This window comes from Wyeomyia smithii, chromosome 2 (assembly GCF_029784165.1).
Source record: "Wyeomyia smithii strain HCP4-BCI-WySm-NY-G18 chromosome 2, ASM2978416v1, whole genome shotgun sequence".
NCBI lineage: Eukaryota > Metazoa > Arthropoda > Insecta > Diptera > Culicidae > Wyeomyia > Wyeomyia smithii.
Window position 1 is genome coordinate 251,259,204 of NC_073695.1, and position 25,390 is coordinate 251,284,593.

Here is a 25,390-nt window from a genome sequence, read left to right on the forward strand (position 1 = left end):
GTTTGTGCGCGTGTGTGTGCGTGTAGAGAGAGCTGAAAGCAGACTGTGTGAAAGCTCCTGGCTTCCGTTCCAAAACTGGACTGCTGACGTGCTGGATTATGAATTAGTGGTATGTTAAAATTCGATCCGATCCGAAGTGGTCTTGGCCAGCTACGCTTACGGAAATCAACCAGAGAAAAGATAGACTGACCGTAGCTTGTAAGCGTAAGTAAACAGGCAGTCTGGTCATAGCCAAAAGGTACAGATCCTAGAATGTACCGATACGTAGGAGTTGTATTTAACAGACAGTGAATTACGTTTATCGTTGGAAAAGGATTGTTGGTAATTTATTTACGGTTTAACATACCTTGTTAAAACTGAACTTCGGTATCATTTACAACACAGCGATGAACGTCATTGAGAAAACTCGTAGCAGTTTCGCATTCTGAATTTTTCTTTAGGGTGACCATGAGAATATTTCAAGGCTTAATCAATGATTGTGTTTTTGTTGACCAATCCATCGACGGAAAATAATGTGTTATTTTTCCTAGGTTTTCCTTTCATTTTCAAAGTTACATATTTCTTCAAATTTTACTTTGTTGAGGCATTTTTTGAGAATTGGCTCGTCCATGTTCTATCCATTTGACATAATAAACTCATATTGGTTATCATTGATGGAAAAACGAAAGAGCACAACAATAAAAATGGAATGATAAAACGGAAAGAAGCATGAGAAAGGATATTAAAAATTAACAAACTGCAATCTGTAGGTAAAGAAAATGAGAAAAGACCAAAAACAATGATAAAGGGGGTTGGAAACAGAAAAAATTAAGGCAAAGCGATGTGGAAATGCGAAAAGTGTAATGGGAAACAAGTGAGTGAAAAGGAAATGAAACCGACTGAATATGGAATGATAACAAAATCAAGAAAGCGAAATGGAAAAGTAAAATTGAACAGGAAAATTAGAAAGCGATTTAATAAATGCAAATGGAAACGTGTTATAGAGAGAATAGATGCAACAAAAGCAAAGAAAATTTAAAAAAAAAAGGGAAACGAAAGCTGGAAAGGGAAATGAAAGAGCTAGAATAATAAAATGTGAGGAATACTGATTAGGAGAAAAAAGAGAATAAAAAAAAAAACAAACAGCGTAAAGAGAAAAGGTAAGACTGAATTGTAAATATAAAAAATGGGAATGAAAAAAAGATATAAAAAAAAGTTTAAAATGAAACAAAAGAAAAGTGGAATAGCAAAATGTGTAAGCAAATGATGTAATAAAGAAAGACAAATAAGAAAAACTTTATGGGTATAAAGAAAAAGCGGATAAAACTCGGAAAGCTTCGAAATAAGTTAAAGAAAAAGATGAAACAAACTCGATAGAAAAGTAATTGAAAAGTAGAATAAACTGAAAACAATCAAATAGAAAAGATATAGAAGAAGTGTAAAAAGAAAAACAAGTTATTCCAGAACATCTATCTAAGGTTTTCTCTTAAAAACACAAAACAAAGATATTTAATAATGGAGAGGCGATGATAAAACAGAAGAAAAATGAAAAGCTTAAAGCAAACTCATAGCCAAAAATTGAAAAGAGAAAAGGGAACATAAAATGAGAATTGTAGAAAGATATAGGAAGGAAGATGCAAGTTAACTTAAAATAAAAAACCGCAAATGAAAGAAAATACTGGCAGAGGAATAGTAAACAGATATACGGTTGTAAAAATAGGAAGGGGAGTTGGAAAAGAAATCAAAAACGAAAATGTTGCAAGAAATAGGAAAGGGAATTGAATTGAATTGAAAGGGCACAAAAATGGTACAAGATGACAAAAGAGAGGAATGGAAACGAAAAAAGGAAACGATGAATGCTGAGAAGATATCAAAAATCAAATATTCAATAAACCATAAAAAACTGGATATTAAATAAAAAATGAAAAACTGGAGACTAGCAAAACAAAATGCATGGAAAAATTAAAACCAAGAGCAAAGCAAAGACGAACAAAATAAAAAAAACATGATTGAAAAGAAGAAGAAAAAGAAGAAGAAAAGAAAAAAGAAAAATAATGTAGAAAATCAAAATGCGTACAGGAAAATATAAAAAGTTCAAAGCGAACACGAAAAAGTGAGCAAAAGTAATTATGAAAAAAAATGAACAGTGCAAAAACGGGAAAGAAATGACAATAAAAGAGAAGAAAGGTAGACAAATAGTAGAAATATTAGAATAAGGAAGAAACCAAATAAAATTAAATAGAAAAATGAGTGAAAAAAAAAGAAAAAGAATTAGCAAGTAAAGCCAATAAAAAAAAATACAACGAGAATCTAAGAAAAAAGGGCTGAAAAAATATTACAGAATTTACATCTCTCTAAAACGTCATGTGATGAAATACATAACATGTAAAATAAACATAGGAGAGAAATGTTTTGACTGCGCAAAATAGTGATATGAAATAATGAGGAAGCAATAACAAATAGAGGAAACGTGTGTAAAGCAAGCAAACCAGTGATGAAAAAGCGAAAAGAAACGAATAGTGAGAATGATAGATTGAAATGAGACGAAATATGAAAAAGAAAAATGCTAACTAAAAGTAGGAAACCGAAATACGAAGAAATATAGGAAAAAATAGAAACAAATATAAAAAGGCACGTGTAATAAGGAAGTAATAGACGGACATTCGCAAAAAAATGGAAGGTAGATAGAAGACTAAAATGGGGAAGAAAAATTCAAGCAATAGGTAAAATTAGAGAGAGTGACAAACAGTAAATTGAAGAAGAGCAAAACAAGAACGGATGAAATGAAAATCTATAAATGCCAATGAAAATGAGCAAAAAATAAAGAGGAAGAGTATGAATAAAGAGCAAAAACGACAACGGAAATATAGTAAACACAGAAAAATGAAAAAAAAAAACGAGGAAAAAATGAATAGATGAGAGAACAGGAGCATTCAATAAGAAATTAAACACAGGAAAAGTGTAAAGGTAAAATGGGGAAGCAAAAATGTGATAAATGAAGACAAATAAAGAAAATCCAGTTGAGAATAACAAAAAAATGGGGGAAGCAAAATGTTGATAAATGAAGACCAAATAAAGAAAATCCAGTTGAGAATGACAAAATATGAGATAGAGGACCATATTAAAGAATGTACAAACGGGAAGCAGATTAGGGAAAAAGAAATCGGAGAAGAACATGTTGAAACGCAATGTAAGAGGGAAATGTTAAAGATAAAGAGGAAGAGCACAAAAAGGTACAAGGAAACGGAAACTAAAGATGTAAAAGAGGAATGAGAAAGATAAATTGGATGGGAAAATAGGAAAGCGATAAAAATAGTCATCGGAATGGAAAGTAAAGAAGAAAGATGGAAAAAGAGAAAAATGGCAGAAAAGAAAAGTGATAAAAGGGAAAAGAGAAATAGGGAAATAAAAAAAGGAAAGGACAAAAAGAACAGGGAAAACGAGAAAGGGAAAAGAGAAGAGAGAAAAGGGAAAAAGCAAAAGGAAAAGCAAAAGCGAAAAGGAAAAGGAAAAGGAAAAGCAAAGCGAAAAGAAAAGGAAAAGGAAAAGGAAAAGGAAAAGGAAAAGGAAAAGGAAAAGAAAGGAAAAAGGAAAGAGGAAAAGGAAAAGGAAAAGGAAAAGGAAAAGGAAAAGGAAAAGGAAAAGGAAAAGGAAAGGAAAAGGAAAAGGAAAAGGAAAAGGAAAAGGATAAGGAAAAGGAAAAGGAAAAGGAAAAGGAAAAGGAAAAGGAAAAGGAAAAGGAAAAGGAAAAGGAAAAGGAAAAGGAAAAGGAAAAGGAAAAGGAAAGGAAAAGGAAAAGGAAAAGGAAAAGGAAAAGGAAAAGGAAAAGGAAAAGGAAAAGGAAAAGGAAAAGGAAAAGGAAAAGGAAAAGGAAAAGGAAAAGGAAAAGGAAAAGGAAAAGGAAAAGGAAAAGGAAAAGGAAAAGGAAAAGGAAAAGGAAAAGGAAAAGGAAAAGGAAAAGGAAAAGGAAAAGGAAAAGGAAAAGGAAAAGGAAAGAGAAAAGGAAAAAGGGAAAAAGGAAAAGGAAAAGGAAAGAGAAAAGGAAAAAGGGAAAAAGGCAAAAGGAAAAGGGAAAAAGGGAAAAGGGCAAAAGGAAAAGAGAAAAGGGAAAGGGGAAAAGGAAAAGAGGAAAATGCAAAAGGGAAAAAGGAAAAGGACAAAAGGAAAAGCGAAAAGGGAAAAGGGAAAAGAGAAAAGGGAAAAGTCAAAAGGGAAAAGGGAAAAGGCAAAAAGGAAAAGGAAAAAGAGAAACAGGCAACGGAAAAGGGAAAAAGGAAAAGGGAACAGAGAAATTGGAAAAAGAGAGTGAAAAAAGAAAAGGGAAAAAGGAAAATGATAAAATGTAAATGGAAAATGAAAAAGGGAGAAGGAAAAAGAAAATAGAGAAAAGGGAAAAGAGAAAGGGGAAACAAAAATGGAAAAAGAAAGTGCTATTAAGGAAAATGAAAAGGAAAGAGCTAAAAATGGAAAAGGACATACGAAAAAGGAAACAGAAAAAAAGTGAAAGGTTAACAAATATTGGGTAAATAAATAAGAAGGGGAAATGCAAAGAAAAAGTGGCACAGGAAAAGCAAAGGAATGAAAATTGTGAATAGCAAAAGAGACAGGGAAAAGAGAAAAAATGAACACAAAAAGAAAATTTTGAAGAAAAAGAAATGGGCAGAGAACCCGAGTAAGGAAAATAGAAATGAAAGTAGAAAGCAGTGAAAAGTTAACAGAAAAAAGGGGAAATTTAGAAAGGGTATAGTAGAGAAAAGAGAGAAAGAAAAGGAGGAAAGAGAAATGGAGACAACAAGCAACATGGAAGAAAAATGATACAATACTAGAGAAAAACACATGACTCGAAAAGCGAATAAAAAGTGGAAAACAAACAAGGAAAAATACAAAAAAAAGTTAAAGAAAGAAAATCAAAAATTAAAGACGAATACAATCGAACAAAAGGGAAAAAAAGAATTGAAAGCGAATATTGACTTGTGATATTCATATACAAATTTACATTTTGCTTTGTGTTTTACTCTCTTATTGGATTTATATCTGCTAGTTAAGATTTTTGATTGCTATATAAATTTTATTTCGCATATCAAATGGTTCTAGAAATTCATGTTCTATATAGAAATCCGGTCAAAATCTTATATTTTTGCACAAAAGTTATGCCAAAGAATATCCAGTACCACACAAGAAGCGTGAAATTTTATCCACTGCGCTGGGCCAGCCAATGTGAATGCGAGGTTCAGTGATCAAAAGAGTGCAACCGGAGTGGCGCACACAAACGTGTCCTCATTTTCTGTGTGGAGGACTTTCGAAATGAGTGCGGCATCGCGGGAAAGGTGTCATGTGTCAAGTAAACTAGCCAATTACACTCAAACTGAAAGCTGGTGCAGTGCTCTTAGATACTTTTTTTTATAATCATGTGAGGACGTATTATTTACAAGAATACGCGTAACTTTACAAGCAAAATTTTATCTCCTAGCTATAATATTATTAGCGTGTGACAAGATGTTTCCTGTGCAACTTTGAGGGTGGTTAAACCGCGTCCCTGCTTGAGTCCTTTCACGTGAGAAGTGGTAAAAAGTGGTCCATACTTGTAGAAGCTTTTTCACTCAGCTTCAAGCGTAAAAGTTTCTAACCAAGAGCAGTACAGAGAGGCAAATCCGTGGCGAGTGAAATATTTCCAGTGTCACCGAGAGAAAAATATTCATAAAAATATATATATGCTCTTTGGTTTTTTGGCTTAGCTGAGCTGAATAAAAAAAAAACAATATTGCCGCGCTTCGGGGTCTAGAAGCGGGGTGGTTGCGGTATGTCCGTCGGCGGATTGCAAAGCGAGCAAGTCCCCTGGATTATGCAATCAGTTTAAGTGGGTGGTAAAAAAGTTATGTTTCGTTGGGTGAGAGGCAAAAACCGAAGCAACAAAAACAACAATCGTGTGCATTTGAATAACTGCAGCTGAATTTCTGCTCCTGCTCCTCACACTCCCCTGCCAACCAAGCTGCTGTAGATTGCTGTGTGACCACCAAGCGATGCTTTCGGCAGTGGGGTTTCGATGTTAGAGATTGAAAGATTTTTTGCCTCCTGATGCCAGCCGCGTAATTCGGTCAGAAGTAAAGTTCTTCAGCTGAGCTGAAATACTGCGGCTTCCGCTGAAAGCCATTGTTCGGCATTCAAAAGCCGCTTATGGTGGAACTTTGCTCGTTGAATTGTTTTGTTTTATCGTATTAAATGGATGCTTTTATTGTACACCATATAGTCAGACTGCGGTGCCTTTCGCGTTTTGGGTATGGACTAAAAATCACTTGGGAAAGTCATTTTAGTAGAGTATTTGAACGCGGCTGAGAGAAGATTAAGTCACTGTCAATTATTAAGTTCTTTTCCAAAGTATCGATGGCTACTATAGTATTTTATTGAAAATCTGTTATGTTTATTTAGTGTAGCTTATTGAAATTCACAGTTCTCATGATTTTATAAATTTTAGTGTACTTTATTTTACGGTTTTTTATTATACCTGTTCTGTCATGTTCATAGATTTTCATTCTTGTCCATGTGATTATACCTCATTAACTATAAAAAAAATTAACAGTTAAGTTTCAGAAAATGAAAAAAATCATCAGAACGCCAAGAGTAACAAAAATTAGGCACTAGTTTGGAATACTGCAAATACACATACAACTGTCTAGAAAAACTGTCGCCCAAAAATTTCTTCATCTATTGACACCATATAAACAATCCAAAGACTGTAATAAAGCAAATTTCCGTCTGTCGTGAGCATGTCAGCTCGTAAGGAAGTTTCAAGGCCATAAATTTGCAAAACAGAAACTACCAAACGCCCACTCATCGTTTCAGTTTTATACAGCCGAGATGACTAAATTATTCAATCCGACATCTGGCGAAAACGGAAAAAAAGTGTAGCTTACTGTACAGCCTCTAATAAACAATTGTATTTTCAGTTTCAACCCCTCCCCCCGACTGTGGGGCAAACAAGTTTCTTTGGACGTAGTTCCATTCTGTCACAGCGCCGAGATTCCAACGTCGAATGCAATTTTCTTGCTTGATTTTCGACATTTTCGTTGGCGTGGATATAACAGCACAGTCTTTCATTTTCGGGTCAACCTTCCGCGCCAGTCAAACATGGAAATAGACGCCTGTTCGTGTCTCGGCGGCACAGACAGCAGTCATCTCTGGCGAAGGACGATGAATTCTCGTTTTCTCTTCACTTAGCTGACGCTGGTAGTAAAATTATGCTACTATCGGATTTTAGCTCATCCTGCAGACGAAAAAAGAAAAGAAACGCTGGTTGGTTTGGTGTATGGAAACGAACGTCTTGTGCACCACTGCGACTACGAGATGATTCTGAAAATTAGAATGATTCATTGTGTTCTTTTGATGCTGTCTCTGGCCTGAGGATTCAGGAGCGTTCGCGCGGCTGCTGCGGAAGCTTATTATTGTTCTCGTTCATCCGTACTAGACCGACTGGTTAGATTCATTTTTACACCCGCTCGAAAAGACCCATTTAACTTTAAAGTTTGTCTCTGCTTTCCAACCATTCACCCTCACGCACACAAAGACACACTTCTCAGTGTCTCGAGCAACTACCAAGTCGCCGGTTGTTATCATCCAGCGCACACTGGGAATCGTCGATATTTGAGCAAAAATTTAAACTTCGGATGAACCTTTAATTATGTTTTTCCTATGACTTTTCTTTGAAGAATCCAATGTTTATATGTTTCGTGGAGTCTATTCTGTGGTTTTATTATTTCACTAAAAATTTCTTCAAATATCTATAAGTATCATAAAACAACCTGTCCTGGGGATGCTCAGAGTATTTCACTCAGATTTTCAAGATCTTAAGTTTTGAAACATGATTCATTTATGAGTGCAATTCGCGCTTCAGATAGCTATCGTATCTTGTTTTACACAATGATAATAAAATCAAATGTATGGACCTCACTGCGATCAATACTTTTTGATATTGTGTGGTATATTTACTTATTGAGAAGCATGTCTTCTGCTCCTGATCTACTATTCTCTTGTCTTCTTTATCGATCATATCATCTCATCTAACAAACTATTCCTATTGCAATGTAAAACGCGCTTCTGGTGGATGAAGTTACCGAATGTTTTGACTACAGTTTTCCAATCTGGAGAAAAGTTTGTGTGAAGGAGCCTGAGAATTAACCCATGCGCTCAAAATCTTTTTGACATTGAATGACCCATCACCACTACCTTGTCATAGCGAACGCTGAAAATTTGCGCTATGAAGCTCTAGATCGCAAAAGTTTACTTCTCTGAGACTTCAACGCTTCACTTTGCCTGTGCTTGATTGATAGCATAATGGTTTACGTGCAATTCATTGTTTCTGAATATGAATATTGAAGCCCATTGTTTATAAGATATAGCCTTTATAAAATGACTTTAGATTTGAAAATTACAGAAAAACATAGAGAGTTATGCCCTAGGTATGTTTCGAATATGTGATAATATTCGCAAGCTTAATTTACCTCGGCAAACTTCCTATCAGCTGACCAAACTCGGCGAATTTTTTGCGGATGTCAGCAATATTTTTCGACAAACATTCGGCAAATATATCGCCGTAAACCAGCGAGCATTGACATTTCATTTGCCGATGTTCTCTTAAGTTTTGCCGAGAACTTGTAGAATACTTCCGTAAACCAGCGTAAACCAGCGATTGATTTCACAGGCAATTTTAAAGTTCAAAATGACGACTTTTGGTTTCTGAAAAACAGCCCAGTGACCAAATACCACCCAATATGAGTATCTCCGGAGCCAGAATGTTGCAAGAACACCACTATGAATTGTAGGATGGCAACTTCTGGTTTCTGGAAAACAGCCAAAAATGGCCGATTTCCGTCTGATATGAGTATCTCCGGATCTAGAATGATACACAGCAGCTGAAATCGACCACACATCCCATTTTGGATTCTAGGTTGGCGACTTCCGGTTCCTGGAAAAAAGCCGAAAATGATCGAATAACACCTAATATGGGTGTTTCTTCAACCAGAATCACGCTCAGAGGCTAGAAATTATCTCAAATACCATTTCGAAATCCAAGATGGCGACTTACGGTTTGTGAAAAACAGCCTAAAATAACCAAATACCATCCAATATGAGTATATCTGGAACTAGAATGATGCAATGAGCTAACAATTGACCTCAGGCACCATTTTGAATTGCTAAATGGTAACTTCTAGGAAACAGTCGAAAATGACCGAATAATACTCAAGATGAATATTTCTGTAATCGAGATGATGCATAGAAACCAACCATTGACCCTGGACACCATTTTGAATTTAAAGATGACCACTTTTAGTTTCTGGAAAACAACCAAAATAACTAAATACCTCCCAATATGGGTATTTCCGGTGTCAGATTGATGCCAGCAAATCTGCTAAAAATGACCGAATACCACTCAATATTAATATATATTCAGACTTAAGGCGATGTACAGAAGCCAAAAGTCGAGGATATTGTCATTTCGATAAACCCAATCATTTCAAACGATTTGTTATTTGACTTTGATCTTATCCTATGGCCGATTCGTCGTGCATTTGCAGACTTTTAACACATCGCACGAAATCAATTAAATTGGAACGTTCAAATAGTACGATACCACATTTAAATTATGTTGAGGCCACAAGCAGGTATAGTTTTAAATAGTCTTTGAATTTCTTCGCTCTCCATAACTTTTGAGCCACATATCAAATTGTTATGAAGTTTGTTATTTGTGAGTTCGAGAGATGACTCGTTTGTATGACACTAGTTATGTTCAAATAAGTCATGTAATCTTTGAGATAATAGACTTTCGTTGTTTTATTAACAATTTAATACATAACGGTTGCTTACGTTCGATTATAATTAAATGAAATGGGAACGTATAGGGCAGCCAAACTTTTAAACCACGTGTTCAATCATAATCAGTTACCCCTTAACTAGCTCGTTCATTTTATATCGATATTGTTCAAATCGGTTGTGTAGTTTCTGAGATAATGAAGTTTCGTGATTTTCACAATTCGATACATTACAGACGAAGTTACAGTCCGCTTACAGTAAAATTCAGTAGGGTGTTATGAGGCAGCTATACATTTCATTTGACACTAATTTTGTGGAAATCGGGTCAGCCATCTTTGAGTAAAGTGAGTGAATCCAAGTAGTCTTCGGAATATGTTCATTTCATAGCCTGATTTCACATTTTTAAACATAACAGGCAAAGTAATAGTCTGATTGCAAAACAAATCAGTAGGGTCTTATGGGGCAACTAGACCTTCCATTTGACACTAATTTTATGAAAGTCGGTTCAGCCATCTCTGAGAAACATAAGTGAGATTAAACAGTCTTCAGAACACGTTTCTTTTCATTACTTTTAAACCACAAATTCAATCTTCATAAAATTCAGAAGTTAAGGGTTTTTAAAGTAGCCCGTTCATTTGAAATCAATTTTGTTCAAATCGTTTGTGCAGTTTTCGAGATAATGATGTTTCGTGATTTTCACATTTTGATACATAACCTCTAAACTAAAAATCCGATTACAATAAAATTGAATAGGGTCTTATGGGACAACAAGACCTTTCATTTGCAATTAATTTCATGAAAATCGGTTCAGCCATCTCTGAGAAAAGTGAATGAGAATAAAAATCTGCACATACACACACACACACACACACACACACACACACACACACACATACACACACACATACAGAAAATGCTCAGATCGTCGAGCTGAGTCGAGAGATATATGCCATTCGGCCCTTTGGAGCACTTTTATACTTTCGGTTTTGCAAGTGATTGCTATTCCTTCCTAGAAGAAAGGCAAAACCTTTACCTTCGAGACATCAAATTAGTCTAGGTTCATGGAAGCAATCATAAATTGACCTATTGGGACGGGGAGAGTCTGTCATTTTTTTTGATATTGATACAGAGAATATCATAGGGAATGGTTGGTGTCTATTCATGTCGTCTGTGCTAGGAGTGCTCCCATGTGATTGATTCATTGTTCGCGTAAATTTGTCCTTGACACTTTTTATCGATTTTTACCACCTTGCAATGAAAAAATAATGGTAACTAGCGTATTACAAAATTGTTCAACATTTTATCTATCCACCAACATATTGGTTGTTGTTATCCATCCTGTGGTTATACTGTTATAATTTGACGCTACATTTGCTAGTTTCATTTCCAATTTCACAGATTTCATACCAGTATAGAAAACAAAGACGTAGTCCCACGTCAAAAAAAAAAAAAAACTAAGAGAGATAATTGAGTAAATTTCCCATTAATGGTAATTATAATCTCTTATTTGCAAAAAAAATCTACGCCATTGCGAGCGGCCTTCCGGCAGTTTACCGGAACATTCGCCATGGCGGACAAAAACATACATGTAGGCGTGTTTTAAAGCTCTTTATTCGTTTTTTTATTAATTCCTTCTTCGTTTTCATGACAAAATTGGAATAGATCTTGCGCATCAAGTTTGTCCAGAAATTCTCGATGGGACGCAGTTGGGCGGATTCGCCGACTTCGGTACCACATCGATATTCAGCCGCTCCATCTCCTCCAACGATCGCTTCGAGTAGGCCGACGCCGTATCTGGCCAGAACACCGTGTCTTCGCCCTTATGGTATTTCTTGATGAACGACGCAATTTCTGGCAGGCACTTCGTACTATAAATTTCCTCGTTCACGGCCAGCCCGGAGCGAAATAAAAGCGGCTTTGACATCCCCTTCTCGCTGATTGTCAGCCACAGCAGCACCTTCTTGGGGAACTTGGTGTGTGAAATAAATATCACCTCGGAGCTCACTTCCTTCGTGGGAGAAGTGAAATACGAAGTGCCCTGCCAGTCGTTGCCATCCAGGGTGAGATAGGTCTCGTCGTCCGTCACCACTGCCACGTCGCGATTCGCCGGGAAAGTCGACTCGACCATCTTATTAAGCCGCAGCTCCGAGACCAGTGGACGGGACTGCCGCTTCCTGACTTTTTCACTGTTTTACCGCATGCACCAACCTCCCGACCAAGTGCGCGCAGCGATTAAGCCACTTTTTCCTCGGTCTTCCTCTTGAGCATCCTTTGAAGCTTTCTGTCGCTCAAGGTCGTTTACCACCTGGAGCCGGGCTTTCCTTCGATGCTCTGATCGTTGTTCAATAGTGTCAAGATGTTGTAGATGCCGGAACGGGATACCCGGCGTCAACAAAGTGCCGCACGATGTCCGTTTTTGACGCGGCGGAGTACCGTTCTTTGAACGCGCACACTTCTGAACAGAGTAGTTTCACTTTTTTTGCCATCACAGTTATAGTTTGACTGATAGAGCTGTCAATTTTTTTTTGTTAACTCATGGGTTACTATGATTGATGATGCATGAGTAGTCTCGTTAGCGCGATTAAAGGTAAACCCATGAAAAATCGGCAATTTTTTTCCATTTTTTTTACCGCAAACGTTAGAAAGAACCAAAGCAAGATTTTTTTTTCTGTCAATAACCATATTAGACTGCTTATGGGTCAACGAAAATCGATATACCTTGAACATAGTATAAATAATTACCATGATACGTCACTTTATAGTATAAACGTTAGAAGGTGATGTTTGAGACTGCTGGTTTTAGAAGTATTTTTGGTAAAATAATTAGTTTGCTTTTGGATTGATAAAAGAAAATAACTCTAACTCTTCAGATATTTTTACGTTTTAAACAAATTGATATACTGCCAAAAAGTGAATCACTAAGAATTTTGGCTATTATTTGAACTATAATTTACCATTTTTTGGGTGTCTGTTGGTTTGACTAACGTCAATTTGCAGTTAAATAATTTTTCCTTAACAGACATGCAAAAGAAGGGAAAAAATTTAATGAGACTCATGAAAAGTAATAAATTTTTAAAGCATGTTTTCCATCGAGACATCAGTTTCAAGTGAATATAAACAGCCAACTATCATATGGTTATTAGCAAAAACTCGTTCATTTGCGTTTTATTTTTAAGCAGATCTTCGCGCTATTCTCAAATATTACATAAAATATAATATACCGCAACACAGTTGATCTTATTGACAATTTTCCCTTCGTTTCTGAGGTGTATTATGCTGCAGAATGCTCAAATACCACTCAATGTGGGTATTTTCAGAACCAGGAGTATACCCCAAGATCGGAAGTCGATTCCAGATACCATTTGAATCTTCTAGATAACGACATCTGATTTTTGGAAAATAACCCGAAACGGTTATTTATTAACCACCAAGGTTATTCCAGAATGGGGATGCTGCCCGTAGGTTGTTTATTCCAAAAGCGACGAGTATAGAGTAAATGTATGATCGCATCACTTACCAAGGTGAATTCTGATCCAACTTACTCTTCCCAGCTAACAAAATCTCCTTCCCGTGACCTTTGTGGAGATGCAGAAGTTAACACGGTCTCCAAATAGCAAGGGCCACACTAAAATCCCTATGAAAAGGCAGACGAATTTGCAAAACAAGGATCTAACTCACAGTTGATCGGCCCAGAACCTTTCGCGGTGTATCAAACACCTGCAGTGAAATTGGAGCTTAAACGCTGGGAGGAACAAAAGGTGATAACCAATTGGTTGGATGTCAAAAAGTGTTCCCAATCTAAAAGATTCATAACACCAAACGAGAATCATTCAAAAAATCTCCTAGAGCTCAACAAAAGAGCTCTTTGTACATACGTTGGCCTAGAAACGGGGCACTGTCCGAGTAGATATTATTTAAAGAACATTGGCCGGGCTCAGGATGATATCTGTTGCTTTTGTAATATGGAGAGCGAGACATCGGAACATCTGCTGTGCAGTTGTTGTGCATTATTTGAACGCAGATCAAGGTTTCTTGGTCTTCTTGGCCCGTAGATCAAGGTTTACAGCCCAAAGAGATTTGGTCTTAAAATCCTGGGAAGGTGATTGGCTTCATAAACCATATTTTACCTGACTGGGTGCGTGTCGGTGCAGGTACCTGATCACTCAACAATAGTCGTCATTGTATTTTGCAAGGGGACACGTATAGCAATTTACTGGGATATATTACAAAAGTTCATATCAATGGACAACGTTATTCTAATTCCTTTACGAAAAAGAAATCCATTTCGTCGACATAACTATGAACATGTGTGTTGTTCGAAAATATAGAACACCAAATTTCCACAATGATTTCCATATCATTTTGATTTATATTTATACTCTTCATGTCACGCGATCGAATATCAAAAATACTGTAAATTATACACTTTGGTTTGGAGTCTGAATCAGTACATGTACGCAATGAAGTGCGTAACTCTGTGACAAGGAGCAATGTGTTTTTCACACGTGTGGAATTCTAAATTTTAAATTTTTTTTTGCTCAACCCAAAGTGTCGTAAACTATCGAGGTACAAAAACGAATGCCAAAATCAGCGTGGCAAAGCGAGCGAGAAGCAAAACCTTTCTCTTCCTTTCTGATTGAAAACTAGAGTTGAGATGCTACGCTTCTCAAGTCTTTTGCACACACGCTTTCGAGATACTCTCTCTTCTTCATGCATTCCCCTGAGTAGCAGCAAGCACGCACCTACACGCAAAAACTCTTTTGTATTGCTACTCAGCGGCTGGAAAAGAGTACGTGAGGTCCTGCTAGCGAGTAGGAGTACTCGACTAAAATTGATCCACTTGGAGGAGTGCTTGAAAAATTGTGCTCGAAAACGAAAATGCTTGCTTCATCTACCCTGTTTTGATTCGTGCACCGACAGCCGAACGTGGGGAAAGAATCTGTAAAGTATCGTATACTGGAACGTGTAGGGTATCGGACTGCTTTGGTAAGTTTTTTATAGCAGTCTAATGCAAAACCAACCGAAGCAAACCGCTACCGAAGTAGTACGTTACCCTCTGAGCAATTCTACAAAAAAAATGGGCAACCAATTTAAGCGATCATTTTTTATTTGGCTGAAACTTTTCATAGTCGTTTCTATAGGTAAAAGATGCCATTTTGTGCTATTGGTTGAATTTTTTTGAACACGACTCATTTTTGAGAAACTATTTAAAAAAGTTATTTTGGGAAGGTATTGATGATTACGAATATTTTTAGGGCCAAAACGGTTTGTTTGATCAGTGTGACGTCATCGGCAAAACTGCAACTATTTTTTTTTCAAAAATAAGTTTAAAGAAAAATTTAAAATAATTTTCTAGAAAAGCTCATTATTGAAAAATTTATTTATTTTTATAAAATTTACAAAAGATTACCCGAACAATGCAATCGGTCCGATCATGGAGAAATAAAAATAAAGTTATGAATTAAAAAATTTTTTTTTTGATTTTTTTCAAGGGGATAATTTTTTTAAAGAACAAAATTGCTATCTACAACTTCGACGAAGACACTATGCCAATCAAACGACTCGTTTTGGCTGTAAAAATATTTTCAATTTTCAATAGAGTTTAACTAGAATTAGAAATAATTTTACAGTCAAAACGGTTTGTTTGATTGGCATAGTCTCTTTGGCAAAGTTGCAGATAATAAAAAGATAACAGATGAAAAATTCATAACTTTTTTTGCTGATTACTCCTTGATCGGACAGATTGCATTGTTTAGGTAATCTTTTGAAGTTTTTATAAAAAAATATTAGACTTTTAGAAAACGAGCTGTTTTAGATAATTAATTTTTATTTTTTATTTTAACTATCTTTTTAAAAAAATGTAATATCTTTTTCGAGTGTATATTTTTCTCGTAAAGACAAAATTATTATCTAAAACTTTGCCAAAGACTTCACACCGATCAAACAAACCGTTTTGGACCTAAAAATATTCGTAATCATCAATAACTTCCCGAAATAGCATTTTTCAATAGTTTTCAAAAATGAGTTTCAACAAATTAAGCCAACAGCACAAAATGGCATCTTTTGCCTATAGAGACGTCTATGCGAAGTTTCAGCCAAATCAAGAATGCCAATTTAAAAAATATACCAAAACTGGGTAATTTTTTGTGCAACTGCTCCTCTTTGAAATATTTTATTTCCCTCCGCAGCTATCGTAATGCATCTTGAAACAATTATACTCGGCTGGTCATACTCGCGAGAAGAGGACTACACGCGAATAGAATAGTAAGCGCGCGTGTGTGCATATGATCTCGGGAGCGAATGCGAGTAAAGAAGACAGCGAGAAAGAACGAGAAATAGCTTGAATGGAGAATTCTCCAGTGTGTGATAGCGGTAGCAACGAGAACCTCACTTGAGGTGATGCATGCTGTTTACGAGCGAGACTAACAACACTGGCCGAAATCATTATTTTTATAGGATTGGAATTCATTTTACTTAGGTAGAAGTAAAAATCTACGTAATGGTTTATATTTCGGTGAGGTTAGATTTGTTTTTTGATATTATTGGTATTAGTATTGTATTATTACGCGTATAAACGTGACGATTTAAAATTCTCTTTCTCTGCTTAGTGTGGTAACTAGTAAGTAATTTATCCCCGACATTTGAGTTAATATCTACATTAACTGCAGATTCTGAATCTAAAACGAAAGGTTTATATAGGATCAATGTGGGAGATATTGGTATTTTGTTACTGATATTAATAATTGACAATCATGTAGTAACCCACTCCTGGAATTTGCGGTTCCCAAAAATCTAATTCTGTGGAATGAACTGATAAATAAATGCACTTTTCGATAATGAAATGTACCTTGCGCGAAATAGCTAAACAAGATCTTTTAAATAGACATAGCACGAAAATCGTAGGGTTATTTGCTTGTCAGATTCTAGTCACAACTGTTTCCACGAACGATCCGATTCAAATTTATCTTTGGATGCTTTTTTGGTTTATATTAGCATATATTGTTTATATTAGCATATATTGTTTGCAAATAAACACGGATATTAATGATATTAATTCCAGAGAACAACAACAAGTGTATCAAAATTTTGAAGAAGAAATGTAAATGTTTAAAATAAATGACCTTTTTGGTGTTATTTTCAAGATGTTTGAAAATCTTGCATGATCCATTTGATAGCTCAACTGCATTGGAGAGAAGCGAAACCGTTTCTATATAATACCTAAACAAAAAATACTCCTGAACCAAAATACACGTTTCTCTGCAAAAACTACATTAGATTTAGACTCAGCGTTGATATTTAAATAATAAACACGTATTCCATTCATTTTCAAGCCATTTTCTGCTTGTCCAGCGTTCGTATGGAGTCGCCCCAGTGTGCGGCGGTGCTAAGTTTGGTGGAACAGAAGGACAGACTTCCTATAGAACTCATTCGCTGCAGATGACAAATGCAGAAGATTTATGAGTCGCTATCAAAGAGCACACACACGGAACTATCATGAAAAGCTGAGAATTGGTGTCTCGGCACTCGGCAAGGAGGTTTGGTGAATGGTGAATTTTGTGAAAGAAATCCCATTAATTCGAAATCGTGTTAAATGATTTCCCAAACCTAAGGGATGTACTGAGTACTTGGTTAGTAAGTTTAAATTTAATTCCAAAATCAACTATCGTTAATTTTAGTTACACTACCAGAATTTCGCTCGACAAAGGCGAAAATTTGCTCTGTCCTCGGGGTAGCTCAGTAATTTGGCTCGACACTGATTCACAAATCTGTTCTGGTTCCGAAATTACCGGTCCTGCCAGTGGTACATCTCTGAACTCGCGGATGTTCCCACGTAAAAGTTTATCCATCCAAATGAGATAGCTTGGTGCAGTTTATACTCGCAATTCCAGCGCCGTGCATGTTAACAATAGTGATTCACTTGAGAAAACATTGCATCATGTGTGCGCTTTGTACCGATCGTATGCACACTTCTATTTACGGCGTGTTTTCACTTAGTTTTACCCCGCACGCGGCGCGTGCACCCACCGTTCGGTGATGTTGTTTTTCGTACTTTCTTTCCGGGATGCTGCTTATCTCGAGCGGAAAAGTTTTCATTGAAAAGATACCCTTCTTCTTCGGAGAAAGCAAACGCAAGACTTCCTCCCCCGTCAGGAGTTTTCTGGCCGTTTCAGCATCAACATTACCGTTCGCATCCTCATCATCACAAACACAGAGCACCAAGTCAGAAATCCGTCTTGTTTCGTGAGCCAGATGGATATGAACCGGATTGCGGCCAGGTTTGTTTCTGTGCATATGTGTGAATGAAAGACGTTTGAAGCTACCATGCCGTCAAATGTATGTGGGTGTATGCTTGCCATCAAGGACGTAGCTAGATACGGGGAGCTTCATAAAGAAACAAAATACAAAATGCCTTGCCATCGTGTCTTTTAACTGGGTGAAACAGAGTTTAGCATCAGCTCTTCATTTCGAGAGGAGCTTAACCTTCCGACTCGAAGTGGAATGAATTGTTGCACTATTGAATTGGTACTACAAGGATCACTATGATTTTATTTCAGCCATTTTATTTGCCTATGATATCCATCTTATTAAAAGGTTTGCTTAGCTTTGTTAAGATAGATTATTCGAACAAGTTAATTAAATATAAGAGCATGTGATTGAGTGCCTTTTCGAACAAATAGCATTTATGGTTTATTTTTTAAACAACGGGAGATAGATACAACAAGAATAGATCAGGAGTTAACAGTCTGCAAACGACAACATTCTTACACCAAAATTAAAAACTTGAATGACAAAGTAACTCCATAGTCCCGTGCACCTTCTGCTCTCCAGCAGCAGAATCACAGTGAATTGGGTGCCAACGTTGCTCGCTTCATTTACCGCCAGAAAGGTCTATTTTTTCGAAGAACTGATAATATGATTGCCTTACGTCATACAATTGCCCTTGCGACCCGGTCCGGCCGGGGTGCGGCCCTGCGAAACACCGAGAGCATCAGAAAACACATATTTCTTCAGACAGACTCAATATTGTGGCAGGTTGAAAACACGGTCGCAGCTGCAGAGCTTGCTCCGAAACAGAATGAGAAGAACCGAATCGAAATTCAACGAGCCTGAAAGCGGAATAAAAACTGCAAAAAAATAAGACACAAAAAGAAAATCTTATCCTCTGGGAAATACATCCAACTTTGCTCGTGGCCAATGCCCGAGCGGGCAGCGAATCAGTGTTTTTTTTTTTTGCTCGCTGTTTTCTTTTCTTGCTAAATCCTTGCTGTTATTGCAGCGCCATTTCGCTTTTTGGCTAAAGAGCGTTTCGCTGTAGAGAATTTATTTCCTGTTCGGTTCGGTTGGCTTGTGTCCTTTTCGAAAATTGATTGTAAAACCGAATGAAAAGCTTCAACGGCGAGCGAGCGAGCGAGCGAAGAAGCAACCTACAAAGAGTCAAGCATCTTCCGACACCGAGCCATATCTTTCTTTTTGAGAGCAGGCCAGAAGTGAACCCGCTGTAAATTGTTCCAACACAGAAACGCCATCCAGCGCCTAACCGGACGTAGAATTAAAGATTCATAATGCATTACAACTTCAGAGCGCGAGCCGGTTGTCTTTCGCGGTCTGTGGATCCCCAGCGCGCCATTTTGCCGCTTCGAGATGCATCCTCGCGGAGCGCCATTTTTTTTCATTATCCATTATTCACTCCGTCGCTGTAACTACACGGAACGCAACCGAAGAGCGCTCTTTGGTGGCTAACAGTGCGTAAATTTCCAAAGTCCAGATTCAAATTGGCATGATAAATGTTAAAACTTAAATTGAAATGGAGTGCTCTGGGCCGTGTGTCGCGGTGGCGACGCTCGCGCGAATGACAAATGGGGCCTACGATAAATTGTGCGAATCTCTTAGCTTTCCCTTGAGAGATGCGTGTTCAAAATAGTACTACTGTACGTACAACATGTGGGCGGGCGGTGGCGAAAATTCAGCACCTGGTTCGCGCTCCGGTCATAAATCAACTCAAACGACATACTAAATAATGAATTAACAACGGTATTCTGTCTGGCCCAGTCGCTAATCACGTGCTAATCAGTACTGTCGTTCGGCGAGAGCATAACATCAATCATTCCGGAGAAGTTGGGATACCGGCAGAGGTGAAGCGGTTCCCGTCATTTGCCGAACATTTTCCACATCTGCCACGGTTATCACCTAAACGGGAGACAAATGTTGTATGGTAATTTGACAGACATTTCTCTTGGAGTTCGTTTTACATACAGGACAGCTCATCGATCACAGTTCGGAAATAGTCTGTCTTGTATATCTCGAAGGTGGTTCTAGAGGAACTCCAGGTTCAAACACATTTTTCGTATCCTGCTGGTACGAATCTGCTTCAACATGCAAGATGGAGACATGATAAACAAGATCGATTTTTGTAATGGAATGTAAACATTCTTCTTCTCACAAAAAGCTTTTGAAGTGTTTTTTATTCATATTTTTTTATTAGAAAAACAGATAACCCGTATTATTTGATATGAAGAGACAAAACTTATATCGGATTTGTTTTTTGGATGCCTAGAAAACGTTGCCATTGAAGTAACCTTTAAACTCGAATTAAACAAAACGACACCCCTAAAAATTCATCAAACTTGGCATAACTGATTATAGCGATTTTTTTTTCTCTAGTTTGTGTGAAGATAAAGAGAAAAAAATTCTGATATTGTAATCCTCACGTGCAGCGTAAAATAGGATGTCGATTTTTTATTATTGGGTATGTGCTCGAATGACAATACACCACAAACCTGAAACAGTAGCTTGTGCTTATCTTACAGCATCCATTAAATCCGTTGCATAATCTAGCGCATCTACAGCCAGTGGTACCTACTCACAGGAAACACACTAGTTTTAGCATAAAACTAATGTAAAACATAGCCTTACTTAAAATGTTAATTTTTACAAAGCGGAAATTCACACGCGCACAACGCTAACGTGATGAGAAATGAGAAATGAGAAATTAGAAATGAGAAATGAGAAATGAGAAATGCGAAATGAGAAATGATTAATGAGAAATGAGAAATAAGAAATGAGAAATGAAAATTAGAAATGAGAAATGAGAAATGCGAAATGAGGAATGAGGAATGAGAAATGAGAAATGAGAAATGAGGAATGAGAAATGAGAATTGAGAAATGAGAAATGAGAAATGAGAAATGAGAAATGAGAAACGAAAAATGAGAAATGAGAAATGAGATATGAGAAATGAGAAAAGAGAAAAGAGAAATGAGAATTGAGAAATGAGAATTGAGAAATGAGAAATGAGAAATGAGAAATGAGAAATGAGAAATGAGAAATGAGAAATGAGAAATGAGAAATGAGAAATGAGAAATGAGAAATGAGAAATGAGAAAGGAGAAATAAGAAATGAGAAATGAGAAAAAAGAAATGAGAAATGAGAAATGAGAAATCAGAAATGAGAAATGAGAAATTAGAAATGAGCAATGAGAAATGAGAAATGAGAAATGACAAATAAGAAATGACAAATGACAAATGAGAAATGAGAAATGCGAAATGAGAAATGAGAAATGAGAAATGAGAAATGAAAAATGAGAAATGAGAAAGGAGAAATAAGAAATGAGAAATGAGAAAATGGAAATGAGAAATGAGAAATGAGAAATGAGAAATGAGAAATGAGAAATGAGAAATGAGAAATGAGAAATGAGAAATGAGAAATGAGAAATGAGAAATGAGAAATTAGAAATGAAAAATGAGAAATGAAAAATGAGAAATGGGAAATGAGAAATGAGAAATGAGAAATGAGAAATTAAAAATGAGAAATGAGATATGAGAAATGAGAAATGAGAAATGAGAAATGAGAAATGAGAAATGAGAATTGAGAAATGAGATATGAGAAATGAGAAATGAGAAATGAGAAATGAGAAATGAGAAATGAGAAATGAGAAATGAGAAATAAGAAATGGGAAAAGAGAAATCAGAAATGAGTTATGAGAAATAGGAAATGAAAAACTAAAATTAATAAATAAAAATATAAAATTAGGAAATAAGTACATAATAAGAAATAAGAAATTAGAAATTAGAAATAAGAAATAAGAAATAAGAAATAAGAAATAAGAAATAAGAAATAAGAAATAAGAAATAAGAAATAAGAAATAAGAAATAAGAAATAAGAAATAAGAAATAAGAAATAAGAAATAAGAAATAAGAAATAAGAAATAAGAAATAAGAAATAAGAAATAAGAAATAAGAAATAAGAAATAAGAAATAAGAAATAAGAAATAAGAAATAAGAAATAAGAAATAAGAAATAAGAAATAAGAAATAAGAAATAAGAAATAAGAAATAAGAAATAAGAAATAAGAAATAAGAAATAAGAAATAAGAAATAAGAAATAAGAAATAAAAAATAAGAAATAAGAAATAAGAAATAAGAAATAAGAAAAAAGAAATAAGAAATAAGATATAAGAAATAAGAGATAAGAAATAAGAAATAAGAAATAAGAAATAAGAAATAAGAAATAAGAAATAAGAAATAAGAAATAAGAAATAAGAAATAAGAAATAAGAAATAAGAAATAAGAAATAAGAAATAAGAAATAAGAGATAAGAAATAAGAAATAAGAAATAAGAAATAAGAAATAAGAAATAAGAAATAAGAAATAAGAAATAAGAAATAAGAAATAAGAAATAAGAAATAAGAAATAAGAAATAAGAAATAAGAAATAAGAAATAAGAAATAAGAAATAAGAAATAAAAAATAAGAAATAAGAAATAAGAAATAAGAAATAAGAAATAAGAAATAAGAAATAAAAAATAAGAAATAAGAAATAAGAAATAAGAAATAAGAAATAAGAAATAAGAAATAAGAAATAAGAAATAAGAAATAAGAAATAAGAAATAAGAAATAAGAAATAAGAAATAAGAAATAAGAAATAAGAAATAAGAAATAAGAAATAAGAATTAAGAAATAAGAAATAAGAAATAAGAAATAAGAAGTAAGAAATAAGAAATAAGAAATAAGAAATAAGAAATAAGAAATAAGAAATAAGAAATAAGAAATAAGAAATAAGAAATAAATAATAAGAAATAAGAAATAAGAAATAAGAAATAAGAAATAAGAAATAAGAAATAAGAAATAAGAAATAAGAAATAAGAAATAAGAAATACGAAATAAGAAATAAGAAATAAGAAATAAGAAATAAGAAATAAGAAATAAGAAATAAGAAATAAGAAATAAGAAATAAGAAATAAGAAATAAGAAAAAAGAAATAAGAAATAAGATATAAGAAATAAGAGATAAGAAATAAGAAATAAGAAATAAGAAATAAGAAATAAGAAATAAGAAATAAGAAATAAGAAATAAGAAATAAGAAATAAGAAATAAGAAATAAGAAATAAGAAATAAGAAATAAGAAATAAGAAATAAGAAATAAGAAATAAGAAATAAGAAATAAGAAATAAGAAATAAGAAATAAGAAATAAGAAATAAGAAATAAGAAATAAGAAATAAGAAATAAGAAATAAGAAATAAGAAATAAGCAATAAAAAACAAGAAATAAGAAATAAGACCTTAGAAATAAGAAATAGGAAATAGGAAATAAGAAATGAGAACATCACAAAAAAAACGAAAACCAAATAGCTCCAGACGTGTACGATGCTGTAGGAAAAAGTTAAAGATCTTAAAAAATCCAAAAACAGGCATTAAAAACCTTGAGATCCTAAACTCGCTAATAAAAAATTTAAAATTTTAATTCAACCCCAAGAAGCACAAGAGCTCCAAAAAATATGAGAAAGACCATAAGAAACCCCAAATAATATTGAATAACGCTCAAAACTGCGATAAAACCCAAAAGTGCTCAAAAACAAAAAATGGCCTAAAAACCAGAAATAACTCAAACGTTTGAAGATGCAAAATTTTATTGCTCGAGGCTTTCTGCAAAAATTAAAAAAGATCAAAGGTTCAAAAGAAAGCTCGCATTGTTAAACATCAAGGAAAAAGAAAGTTTGGAAGCCCTAAAATGCTTTGGAAAGCTACGTACAAAAAGCTGCATCTCAAAACAGTGTCTGTTTTTTGAATTCAGTAAAAAGTAAAAAGTAAAAAAGTAAAAAGTAAAAAGTAAAAAGTAAAAAGTAAATAGTAAAAAGTAAAAAGTAAAAAGTAAAAAGTAAAAAGTAAAAAGTAAAAAGTAAAAAGTAAAAAGTAAAAAGTAAAAAGTAAAAAGTAAAAAGTAAAAAGTAGAAAGTAAAAAGTAAAAAGTAAAAAGTAAAAAGTAAAAAGTAAAAAGTAAAAAGTAAAAAGCAAAAAGTAAAAAGTAAAAAGTAAAAAGTAAAAAGTTAAAAGTAAAAAGTAAAAAGTAAAAATTAAAAAGTAAAAAGTAAAAAGTAAAAAGTAAAAAGTAATAAGTAAAAAGTAAAAAGTAAAAAGTAAAAAGTAAAAAGTAAAAAGTAAAAGTAAAAAGTAAAAAGTAAAAAGTAAAAAGTAAAAAGTAAAAAGTGAAAAGTAAAAAGTAAAAAGTAAAAAGTAAAAAGTAAAAAGTAAAAAGTAAAAAGTAAAAAGTAAAAAGTAAAAAGTAAAAAGTAAAAAGTAAAAAGTAAAAAGTAAAAAGTAAAAAGTAAAAAGTAAAAAGTAAAAAGTAAAAAGTAAAAAGTAAAAAGTAAAAAGTAAAAAGTAAAAAGTAAAAAGTAAAAAGTAAAAAGTAAAAAGTAAAAAGTAAAAAGTAAAAAGTAAAAAGTAAAAAGTAAAAAGTAAAAAGTAAAAAGTGAAAAGTAAAAAGTTTAATGATAGAAATCAAATCAAAACTCGTGGTTTTAAAGGGCTTATGGAAAATTGGTATTGGAATGAATAATCATTAAGACACTGTTCTCTTGAGTAAGAATCTGGAGCTTAGAGAAGTTACTCTTTGATCTATGACAATTGGAATTTATCATAATTTACGACATCAAACGTAAAGGAGAAGCATGTTTCGTAGTATTCTACTCCTTTTATAGATTAGTGACCACTAATCGACTGAACCATTCTTTTTTTTTATGTTAATCAGCACGCTTCTAGCTGAAACCTAACTGCTTATTAGCATCGAATAACTGGAATTAAAAATATCTAGCGACCGTTCATTCCGTTGTCCTTTTGGCTAGCTAGACGCGCTGTGTGGATGAACCGAACAGAGCCATTAATTTTAATAATGGTATTTTATCTTAATTATTCATTGCGAGTCGGTTCGGTACCAGCCATGAAACCACCGCGCCACCACAGTTCGGTAATTAACTTTGGCCTTCGCTCAGCGGTCCCTTTACGGATGCGAAGTTCTAAGTTTCAGCTGAAGAAAGTGAAAATTTCGGCCTTAGAAAAGTATTGTTTTTTTTTTCTGTGCTCCAGCAACAGCTTTATTAGGCATGGTGGAACGTGCCCGTCTGTGGATCGGTTCGAAAAACTTTTCAAATAGGCATTCTGAACGACTTAATCAGGAGGAAATATTGTACGTTTTTGTTGTGCTAAATTGGCAACTTTGAAGCTTATTACAAGGTATTATTGAATTTGCAAAACTTTGACTTGTAGATAAATACTTTTGCAGAAAAAACTGCTGTTTTAGTCGGGACTACAGCCAACCTCAATAAACCTCCAACT

At 34.5% G+C, this 25,390-nt stretch overlaps 1 protein-coding gene across 2 annotated transcripts in view; it reads left to right on the top strand.

Annotated features, from left to right (window-relative positions):
* Positions 1 to 25,390, top strand: part of LOC129723412 (neuroligin-4, X-linked-like) — a 591,759-nt gene that overhangs the window by 46,289 nt on the left and 520,080 nt on the right. The gene's annotated exons all lie outside the window — the stretch shown is intronic.